Raw genomic sequence first — 11,787 nt, 5'->3', positions numbered from 1 at the left:
TATTGGGCACAATCTTGAGGGGTGGTTGGTCCTAACGAAGGTACTGCTGGTGTGTGGGGGCTTTGGATGGTGCAGCACAGATTTGTCAGTAGATGGCAGGATCTGTACGCAATGAGGAATTCCATCCTTAAACAATCCCTTTCTCTGGAACAACCTTTTGTCTTTATAATGTAAGAATGTGGTACAGAGAACATACTGTGGATGCTTCCTGCAGATTCCCCCTGCAGTTATCTGTAGTTTTAACACAATTTCTGATTTTCCAGGATGATGTTTTGCTAAACCCTTTTTTTAATGAAACATAGCCTGTACTTTTCTGGTGTCTCTGGGTGTATTGTATAGGTCAGTGATGGCAAAGCTTTTGGGCTTGGCATGTAAAAATTCAGAAAATGCCTAACCTGATTCTATTGGCATGTCACCCGCTCCCCCACCCCCCATAAAAGAGAAACCAAACTCTATTTCCCACCATCCTCAATCTAGGTCATCCTGAACAGCCGCACCCAGCGCTGAGGCTAGGCCTAAAGCAGAGGTAGGCAACCTTGGCTCATTTATGACTCATGGACTTCAACTTCCAGAATTCTTCAGCTAGCATGCCTGGGAGTTGGTCCACGAGTCATAAAAGAGCCGAGGTTGCCTACCCCTGGCCTAAAGGCTTCAACCCTGCCACCTCTGCTGTCACTCAAGCAGGCTGCTTTGCATTGTGCCCAGCACTTCCTAGAATCTCCCCTGCACTGCTTATCTTCAAGTGGGGTTCTCATTCTGTTGACAAGCCCCTCTGGCCTATATAAAGCTGCTCCAGGTTGCCTGAGGCCTTTATTCTTGAAGCAATTTTGGAAAATGCTCTTCTGTGGCGTCTGAAAACCATGCAACAGTACACCCTATTCTCCCACAATTTTTGGAGGCTCACAATGCTGTGCATACCCATCTTGTGCGTTGTTCTGAAGGTCGTGAGAGAGCATATCCCATTCCCATGTGGTCTCTGTAACCTCGAAAAAATCTCCAAAAAGAACAGAGTATGCTTTTGAGAATACTTGTTGCTGGGTGTTAGTGAACACAGGTGTGTCACCCAAAATGTTCTGCCATGTTATCTTGGTCACATGTCAGATTTGCCATCACTGGAATAGATTCTAGAAAGAATATGTTCTGTTTCTCTACTTCTTTCAGCTCTTTTCTGGGAACTGATCTTTTATTTCTAAGCTTATCCTTGAGATTTCTAAAACAGCTTCTACCTTCTGACTATTTGGAAAGCTGTTTATATGCATGAGCACCTTGACTTCTTGAGGCATGATTGCACCTACCATATTGCCACTTAGAAGCAGTTCCCATTATCTTCACTGTCACAGCAAAAAGTGAGCATTCTTAATAATGCAGCCTGACAGCACAGCATTTTAAAGCATTTAATTGTGTTTGGTGGGACTACCTCCATCAGTGAATGTCTAACTGCCAGTTGGTATTAACAGTTTTAAGAAATAAAAAGGATGTTCTGTTTGTTCTCCCAAACAAGATTGAAAAACATTAGTGTTTTTTGTCGGTAGGCTATTTTAATGAAATATACTAATAGGCTTTAACAGGACTTTAGTCTGGAAAGAACTCTGTGCAATTTCAAAAAAACTTGCAACCAAACTATTCTAATAAAATTTGAATCCCCTGAACAGTTTTTGTTCCTATGTTCTTAACTGTGTCATGAAGTAATTGGCTAAAAGGGTAAATTTTCAAAAATGCAGAAGCTAAACAGGGAGTTTAACAGAGAGAGATCCAGATTTGGAATAAGGATTTTAAGGAGAATCTCTGCTTTGTTGTGTACTTAAGGCTGGAGTCTCAGCTTTTATAAATAGGCATAAATCACATTTGTCTTTGGGACGCTTGTTAGTTTTGACTATGTAATGCTGCAGAAGCTAAAGGTAGTTGAAGTATATCTTACCCTGAGGAACCACCTGCTGTAACAGACTCATCTTGAAGTTTCCATAAAAAGAAATGTGTAGACAGAATGAATTCTTACAGTTCATTTCCCCATATACTTAGACATTTCTAAAAAAGCAACGGATCAGGAAGTTTTTCCTAATGAACTGAAATTTATGGGTATATTGTGAAGGCTTTTGGAAGAGAGCTTGTGAGATCATCAGAGGGGAAAGTGTCAAAAAAGACAAATGATGGAAAATTGTTCAGAGGGCCTGAAGTGGGATAGATTTCTGGAAAGCTGAATGGAAAGTAATAATGTCACCTTTTAAAAACTTTTAAGAAGCACTATACCTTTTCAGCAGTGCCAGTTTTACACTCCAGGCAATGTCCAATCCAGAAGAGAAAGAGGTTCTTCCTCCTCCTCCTCCTCCTCCTCCTCCTCCTCCTCCTCCTCCTCCCATCACTGAGAGCCCTTTGTATCATATTCCAAACCGATGTATAAGCAAATAGGACAAATTATTAGCTGAACATATCTAACTTCAGAGAAGATGACTCTGGTTAATTCTTGGCCTGCAAGTCTACCTGAATATGCCAGTGCCAAGAACTAGTTTGAGAAGATAATAATAATAATAATAATAATAATAATAATAATAATAATAATAATAATAATAATAATATAATAATAATAATAATAATAATAATAATAATAATAATAATAATAATAATAATAAGAAGAAGAAGAAGAAGAAGAAGAAGAAGAAGAAGAAGAAGAAGAAGAAGAAGAAGTTGGAAGGGACCTTGGAGGTCATCTAGTCCAACCCCCTGCTCAGGCAGGAAACCCTATACCATTTCAGACAAATGGCTGTCCAGTCTCTTCTTAAAAACTTCCAGTGTTGGAGCATTCACCGCTTCTGGAGGCAGGTTGTTCCACTGGTTAATTGTTCTAACTGTCAGGAAGTTTCTCCTTAGTTCTAGGTTGCTTCTCTCCTTGACTAGTTTCCATCCGTTGCTTCTTGTCCTGCTTTCAGGTGCTTTGGAGAAAATCTTTCCCTACAGTTTCAAAGGAAACAGCATGGATGTTTTGTTAGATGCCCATGGAGTCACCAGTTCTGCTATTAGCAGAAAGGAGCAGTAGTTACAGAATCTTAGAAACATAGAAAACTGACAGCAGAGGTGCTGATCTTAAAACTAGTTGCTCCACAAATTTGTCCTGTTGTTGTTCTTTTGATGGTTTTTAATACTGCATTCTGCCTTAAAATTTATGCAGAAAAAATGCACAAGTTTAGGAAACCCTTGAATTATTTGTAAAAATAATAAAGGCAGGATACACATAAATCAATAAAAAAATCTAGCTGAGTCTGTGGTGTCTTTTGTCCTTGCTGCATTCTTCAAGTTTCAGTATTTTCAAGCTTTAGATGACTCAAGCGTTTGTTTTCTTCTACTATTGTCTGATATCTAACGAAAAACTTAAGGCAGATATGGGAAGTATTTTTCAAGCCGTTCTTGATAAAATGTTTTGTTTGAATATCAGGTGTCCTGAGTTGAGTTCTATTTGTACAGGTAATAGTTGTGCAATGTTTGCTATTTTTCCAGTCTGGGGTTACATGATTGTGGTGTATGTTTGCCTTAAGTTCTTTTCAAGGAGAAGCTGCCATCTTGTGCAAAGTTTCCCTTCCTCCCCCCTCCCCCCTTGTAGTTTGAGGTTTTGTTTGGAGTAGCTCCATATCAACAGTTCTGAGGGGATGTAAATGTATGTTAAGATGGAAACGTGTCCTGAAGGAATCCAAAAATCCACTGGAGGTCTAAGAAAAAATGACAGGTGGTGTGGAAGTGTAAATTAAGCTGGTTTCTTTTCTCTATGATCACATTCAATGGGCATCTCTTAAGTCACGTGCCAGAAACAAGTTATGATCCCTGTTTCAAACTGTTATGAAAACGCAGTTTGAAATTCAGGCAAGTAATTATTTTTTTAATCTTGAGAGAATTTTTTATTTTAATGAATACTTATGGCCCTGTATCTCCTGTCAGAAATGAGATAGCCTGGAAAGGACTTTCTCATTCCAACCCTTGTTGGTTTGCCTTGGAGCTTCAAAATCATCAGTGTGGCAGAGATCTGGATTTAGAGTCCTGGATTTATATTGTATGCTACCTGACTGGTATTCAGAATGTGAGATAGCAAGTTTGTAAGATAGCAAGATAGCAAGTTTGTTTCAAAGTCTCCCTTAGCTACAGGGCTATCTTGCTTTATCCCAGGGGTCTTCAAACTTGGCCCTTTTATGACTTGTGGACTTCAACTCCCAGAATTCCTCAGCCAGGCACGCTAGCTGAGGAATTCTGGGAGTTGAAGTCCACAAATCATAAATGATAACTTTATTGTCACTTTGAATGTACACCAATCGGCATACATCAAAATGAAATTTCGTTGCATACCGCTCTCAAAGGGTCACCACCTCTGATATATACTCCTTGTTCGGGGCCCGCTCAAATTTCACATTGTCCATTTTAGTCTCTAGAGAGTGAATGATGGCAAACAGGACAGATGGAAATGGGGCTCCATGTGGATTAGCCCTCAAATTCGCTTGTATTCTGACAACCTCGCCTTCTTTCCTTTTTCTGATCCTGACTATTCCACCTTTTCCTTAAAGAGGCCTTGCTTCTTTTCGCCCCTGGAGCACGCTGCTGCCGCCGCCACCAACTCCTCCAAAAGCCTCTCTCTCTTCCTCTGGGCCTGCAGACAGCCTCATCCAGTTCCTTCGCTCCATAAGCTCCAGGTCCTCTCCTCCTCTGCCTCCTCTGGAAACAGCCCTGATTTGCAGTAGAATCCATCACTGGGCCAGCAGTCAGATCTTGCTGCTGGTAGAACAAATTCAAACAGCGCCAACGACTTTTAACGGTCTCACCAACAGTTCCAAAACAACTAGCAACTTGCCATGCCAGCAAAGATTGTTGGTCGTATGTTACCTTAGTTACCTTACCAAGTTTGAAGACCCCTGCTTTCCTTTGTGCTGCTTCCCCTTCAGCTGAGCCTGTCATTGCAGAGTTGGTTGCTGATTAAAAATAGGAACTTTCCAAGTACTGGCTTTTTAAGTTACAGGTAGTTCTCAACTTAACCATTCATTTATTGACTGTTCAAAGTTACAACAGCATTGTAAAAAGTAACATGATCTTTTTTTCACATTTATGACCACTGCATCTCAGTGGTTATGTGATCAAAATTCAGATGCTTGGCACCTGGCATGTATTTATGACAGTTGCAATGTCCCAGGGTCATCTGATCACCTTTTGCGACCTTCTGACAAGTGAAGTCAATGGGGAAGCCAGGTTCACTTAACAGTCATGTTACTAACTTAACAATTGCAGTGATTCAGTTAACCACTGTAAAATGGGGCAAAATGTACTTAACAATTGTCCTGTTTAGCAACAGAAATTTTGGGCTCAATTGTGGTTGTAAGTTGGGATCTACCTGAATTTAATCTGTAACCATAACCAACAACACTTGGATATGGTGATCTATAATAATATAATGTGTATACAACAGAAATTTTAGTTTAGAGAAGAGGCAAATTTCCCTGGGTCCAAGTTTAAGTATGGGTAGTCTTCAACTTTCGGCTGGTTCCTTATCAATGTATTTCCCTGGGAGTAGTTACTACCTGGACTTGAAGGCCTAACACCTCCTACACACCCTGGGGTCATGTGACTGCCCTTCAGGCACTTAATAACTAGGCCGCATGTAGGGCCATTTGCACTGTCCTGTGCTCATGTGACCTCATTTTATAATGGTTTTGCTGAAAACCTGCATTTGCTTCCAGTTTTCAGCAAAACTAGCCCATAGCATACAATGGTTTGCTTAATGATTGTGGCATATGCATAACAACTGTCTAAGAAAAGATCATAAAATCTAGTCAGTCATGTGGGTGATCCCCATTTATGACTATTGTGAGTTATGATCATGAAGGGCAGGCTCCATTACAGTCATAACTCGACTTCCTGTATAGTCTCCCTCAGGTCAAGCATGTAGTTTTTTTTGGCAACAGTATGAAAGCGGTTTGCCATGTCTTTTCTTTGGATTTTTTCCCCCAACATTTGTGGCCTCCAATCCTGCTACTAACCAGGATAGATCATGGTTATCTATTTAACAGCAGCATGTGCTATTCATTTGTAACATGTTGCAACAATGACTGGAATTCCTGCTTGTAATGAGTTGTGACCATCAGTGGAGTTCTTTATCTTTACAGAACCAAAGAAACAATTCCAAATTATTGGAATAGGATCAAATTGTGATCACAGCAGTACTTGTATTTACATCTACATTGGCCATGACTTCCTTACGCTCCAGAGCAAATCTGAAAATTCCAAAGTGGTGTTTTTTTTTACTATTTCATACTATCATTCTCCATGCTTGCACTTACCATGTAGACATTATAGCAATAGCACTTATATACCACTTCATAGTGCTTTACAGCCCTCTTTAAAGCAGTTTACAGAGTCGGTATATTACTCCCAACTATCTGGGTCCCCATTTTACCAACCTTGGAAGGATAGAAGGCTGGGGTCAACCTTGAGCCTGTCAGGATTGAACTGCTGGTAGTGAGTTAGCCTGCAATAGTGCACTGTGCCATCATGAAAGAGAACCATGTTAGTTTTGGTACCAAAAGAATCAGAAGGCATATTTTTATGTTTTCATCAGATGCAGCTCACTTCATCAGATGCATAGAGTGGCTAGACTGATGGAGCATTAAAATAGGGAGGGAATGGGGGAAGGGACGAGAAGACAGGTTGGTTTTGCAGATGTGGGTTACTTATGAGGCATTGTTATGATCCCACTTCAGTCTAGTTGCTCCTTGCATCTGATGAATTGATTTACAGCTCACTAAAGCTTACGCTTTTAAATAAAATTTGTTAGTCATGAAAGGCTCTACCAGGCTCCTGATTTTCTACCTCCATGTGTTTTGAGTGGAGAGTCAAGCTGTCCCCAGAATAACTCATTATGCAAACACCAGGTGTGCACTGAAAAAAGTGCTGCAAAACCACACAGCATACAATGCAAATGGCTCCCATGCCAGACGGAAGCAAGGAGAAAACCCTAAATTTTAATATGCCCTTCAAAAAGAAGTTCCCTTGTGTAGAACTCTCTGTAGGGCAGGGTTTCCCAAATTGTGAGGTCTACTTCTCTTGGGAGGCGCAGAGGGAGTCCAGGGGAAGTGTGAATAACCTTTTACTTATATCATTACCATAAATCCACTTTTCCCACTGCATTGTTTTTATTGTACCAGTAAAGGAGAATATTTGTAGCTCAGGGTTGAAATGAGGGGTCCTTGGTGCTCTCTGAGCTTGCTTGTTTTCTTGCAGATATTTCAGTACCCAAACTAAGTAACATCATCAGTGCTGGTACCTAGTTTGGGTAATGAAACGTCTGCAAGAAAACAAGCAAGCTCGGAGAGCACCAAGGACTCCTGTTTTCATTGTTCATTTGGGTGTTTGGATTTTTAGGGGAGGTGTGTACATTATGATTATACTAAAGGGAAGAAAGTTAGTAAAAGGTTTAGGAGCCTCTGCATTAGAGAGCCTTTCTGCAGCATTTGGGATAGACATTTGCATTCTAAAACGTAGACATTGGCACACAAGTTGTTAGTGGCTAGAGCAGGGGTAGGCAACCTCGGCTCTTTTATGACTCGTGGACTTCAACTCCCAGAATTCCTGAGTCAGCTATGCTATGCTGACTCAGGAATTCTGGGAGTTGAAGTCCACGAGTCATAAAAGAGCCGAGGTTGCCTACCCCTGGGCTAGAGGAACAACCTAGTGGCAATGAGTCCACCCAAAGTCTTTCTGCACCAATTCTAAGATTTTAAAATCTTCAAATCTAGGAGATTTCTCCAACTTTTTCCTTCAGAAATCACCTTTCAGAAAGTCTTATCAAAGTTAGAGGGCTGGTTGCAAGTCCCTTCCCTCAGCACCATCATAATTTCGAACTGTCACTGAATGGTTGGTTGTAACTTCAGAACCACCTGTATTATAAAAAAACAACCTAACTGAATGGTTTTTATGTCATTTCAACGAATTACCATTTTTGTCTCAGTAGGAATCCTTTGTGAGCTCTCGTTCCTTGCCCCAGCTCCTGCCCACCTACTGTAGCAGTTCAAAAGCATGCAAATGCAAGTAAATAAATAAGTGCCACTTAGGTGGGAAGGTAACAATGTTCTGGTGCCTTTGGCATATAGTAGTGCTGGCCACATGACCATGGAAAATGTCTTCGGACAACACTGGTTGCCAAGAAACAGAGATGAGTGCTGTCCCCTATAGTTGATGCAACTGACAGGGAAATCTTTACCTTTTTTTTTTAGGAATACTTTGGGAGATTTTTTAAAATATATTTCACTAAAGTGGCAATCTTTTTTAAGTCAATTTCAATATCCCTGTTGTGAAGGATAATGGGTTTGTGCATCATTCTCCAAAGGGTGGGGGAAAACATTTTTATCCAGTTTTTGGTAAAACAGGTTTGGGAAGCATTTCTAGGGGATGCATATAGAATATGCCTGTCTTCACACCAGACTGATTTGATAGTTGGGTTGAGAGAAAGGGGCTGATTAAGGTTATTTCCTGATGCTTGCATTCATATGGTAACTTTAATCTGGGTCACCTTAGTCCTGTTAGCATTAACAATTAACTCTGGTGGCTATTACAGGCAAAGTTTCTGAGTAGTATGAGTTCCCACAGCTAAACATCTAAAAAGAGGAGGCATGAACTTGAAGGCAAGTGATATCCCAGGGCTTTTGGCTTTTAAATGGAGAGGAACTCTCCTGGAAGAAGTCAAATAATTAGCATTAATATTAATAAGGTAATATTAAAGCATTCTTCAAGGCCCCCTTTTCTACAAGAAAGTTGGAGTACTCAAAATCTCTCCCCACTGAATTCAGTGGTGCTTGAAATCCAGCCCAGCCTAAGCATTTGCGACATGCCTAGTATTTCCTTTGGGAGAGAGAGAAAGCTATAAATAAATAAGTTGCTGCTTGTGGAGCACATTTCCATGGGGAGATCAAGAAGGCCAACAGCACATATTTGGAGTACTTTTATGGAAGCGTTTGGTAGCAACATCAGGCCACTTGTTGTTTGAACCTGTTGCCAGTTTAGGAGATGGGTTTCCAACACCCCCCTCATAATTTTCCGTTGGTGAACTTCTTGTGCAATCTACAGCTAGCTAATGGCCTGTTGATCCGCTGAGACTTTGTTTGCCTTCGCTTGCAGCTGTCCCTTCTCCATTAAGCAAACACAGTTCTGCGGAGGCAAGAAAAGCATGGGAATTGCCGCTTCATTAGGTCTGTGGATGGAGTATGTCCAGCAGGCTATTGCAGAAGCTCCATCTCGGTGGTAGAAAATCTGAAAGCAGGCAGACCCTTGGAGTGCCAGGACATTTCTCTAGAGGGGTCTGTTTAAATCAGATCCTAATCTGTGCGCTAGGCTCCTGTCTCATCTTGAAACAAAGGACTACATTTAGAGAAATGCTGGTCCACCCCAGGGCGTGATACTCACTAACCCAAGATCGATAATTTCAATCATGTAGTCTTGAAAAGGCTAACCACTGTCTCCTAGCAGGAGGGTTTGCCAGCAGGAAGTTAGTTCACTGAGTGCGGCTGAAAGCAGAGAGAAAGAAATAATACACCACGCGTGACTGAAAATAATTTTAAACATCCTGCAGGGAACTAGTCTACAAACTACAAATCATCCCATTAATTTCTTTGGTCACAGAAAAATAGTGACCAAAAAGAGTATTTTACCTTGCCATGAACCCTGAATTGCCTGCCCCACTTTCCAAGACTAATTCCACTTTTAAGAATCTTATTGTAAGCTGGTTGAATAATAATCCTTCAAACTAGACTTGGATTCCCACTGTTAATTTTTCATTAAACAATGTTTCTTAACACCCTTCAGGAACAGAGGGATTTACTTTTTTAAACTTGGGGCCTTCCAAGGGCAGAGTGCTTGTAAGAATACGAAAAAGCCCTGACAGCAGCTTATCCCATTTTACGTCCTTTCTTGCCACATTTGTTAAGTGAATCACTGCAGTTGTTAAGCTAGTAACATGATTGTTAAGTGAATATGGGTTTCCCCAGTTGACTTTGCTTATCAGAAGGTCGCAAAAGGTGATCATGTGACCCGGGATATTGCAACCGTCATAAATATGAGTCGGTTTCCAAACATCTGAATTTTGATCAGGTGACCCTGGTAATGCTGCAACGGTCATAAGAGTGAAAAATGATCATAAGTCGCTTTTTTTCACTGCCGTTGTAACTTTGAACTGTCAGTAAATGAACTGTTAAGTCGAGCACTAGCTGGGAATTCTGGAGGGGAGTAGCTTGATCCTGAGCAGTCAAGGACCTCTTTCTTTCTTTCTCTTTCTTTCTTTCTTTCTTTCTTTCTTTCTTTCTTTCTTTCTTTCTTTCTTTCTTTCTTTCTTTCTTTCTTTCTTTCTTTCTTTCTTTCTTTCTTTCTTTCTTTCTTTCTTTCTTTCTTTCTTTCTTTCTTTCTTTCTTTCTTTCTTTCTTTCTTTCTTTCTTTCTTTCTTGTTGTGTTTTTATTACCAATGCCCCGAAGTCCTGCTGGTAAATATGCAGGACACCGTGAGATGTTCTCTTAAAAGGAAATGTGGCTCGAAGCTTCTGTAGAAAACCACGTGTCTAAATAGGTCAGGTTCCCTTGTTCAAAGACTTGTATTTTACAGAGCTGATCTGCCTCTCCCCTGGAATAGGATTTTTTTTAAAAATTAAAAATAAAGAGGCATTCCCATCCTAACTAAGGGAGTGTCAAGTAACAGAACCGTTCTTTAGATTTGCTTTTTGGTGTTTGAAACCGGCCACTTTATGAATTAAGTGACGCCATGCTCTATTCATAACAAAGACCCCCTCCTAGTCAGACAAACCCTTTGAATGTCAGTGTTAGTATAGGTAGTCCTTGACTTGCAACAGTTCACTTGGTGACTGTTCAGAGTTACAACAGCACTGGAAAAAAAAGTAACGTACGACTGTTTTTCACACTTGCAACCGTTATACTATCCCCATGGATTGTAAGCCGCCCTGAGTCTTCGGAGAAGGGTGGGATATAAATGGAATTAAAATAAAATAAATAAAATAAAAAAATTCAGGTGCTTGGCAACTGCCTCCTTAAGTAACACCAGCTGCCTGCAATTAGTGCAGGTTCGCATCCCACCAGGCTCAAGGTTGACTCAGCCTTCCATCCTTCCGAGGTAGGTAAAATGAGCACCCAGATTGTTGGGGGCAATTAAGCTGACTTTGTAATAATGCCGCTTGGGTGTGTGTGTGTGAAAGCCCTAATAAGCAGGCATATACATAGAATGAAGGCTACCGCTAAGCTTGTAAGCCGCCCTGAGTCTTCGGAGAAGGGCGGGATATAAATGGAATTAAAAAAATAAAATAAATAAAATAAATGTCCTGGAGTCATGGCATCATGTTTTACGACCTTCGGACAAGCAAACTCAATGGGGAAGCCGGATTCACTGAACAGTTGAACAACCGTGTTACTACTTGAACAAGTGCAGTGATTCACTTAACGACTGTGGCAAGGAAGACCGTAAAATGGGGCAAAACTCACTTAACAAATGTCTCGCTTGGCAACAGAAATTTTGGGCTCAATTGTGATTGTAAGTTGAGGATCACCTGTATTCTACTTTGTCCTCTTTATGCCTTCCACTTGCTTGGAGCAGTGAAGAAGATGTCTTCTGATACCAAATTTGGGTGACGAATTCTAAGAATAGGAGGTATGTAGTAGACACCAACGCATACCGATAAGCATTCTTTGCATAATTCCAACATTTACATAGGAAAGCAAAAGTTGTTGCCTTGCCCCCAGCCAAAATCTTCGGAAGATGAAAATCTTCAG

Source organism: Vipera berus (assembly GCF_964194415.1).
Source record: "Vipera berus genome assembly, chromosome: 2".
In the NCBI taxonomy this organism is placed as follows: Eukaryota; Metazoa; Chordata; class Lepidosauria; order Squamata; family Viperidae; genus Vipera; species Vipera berus.
This window is presented reverse-complemented; position numbering follows the sequence as displayed.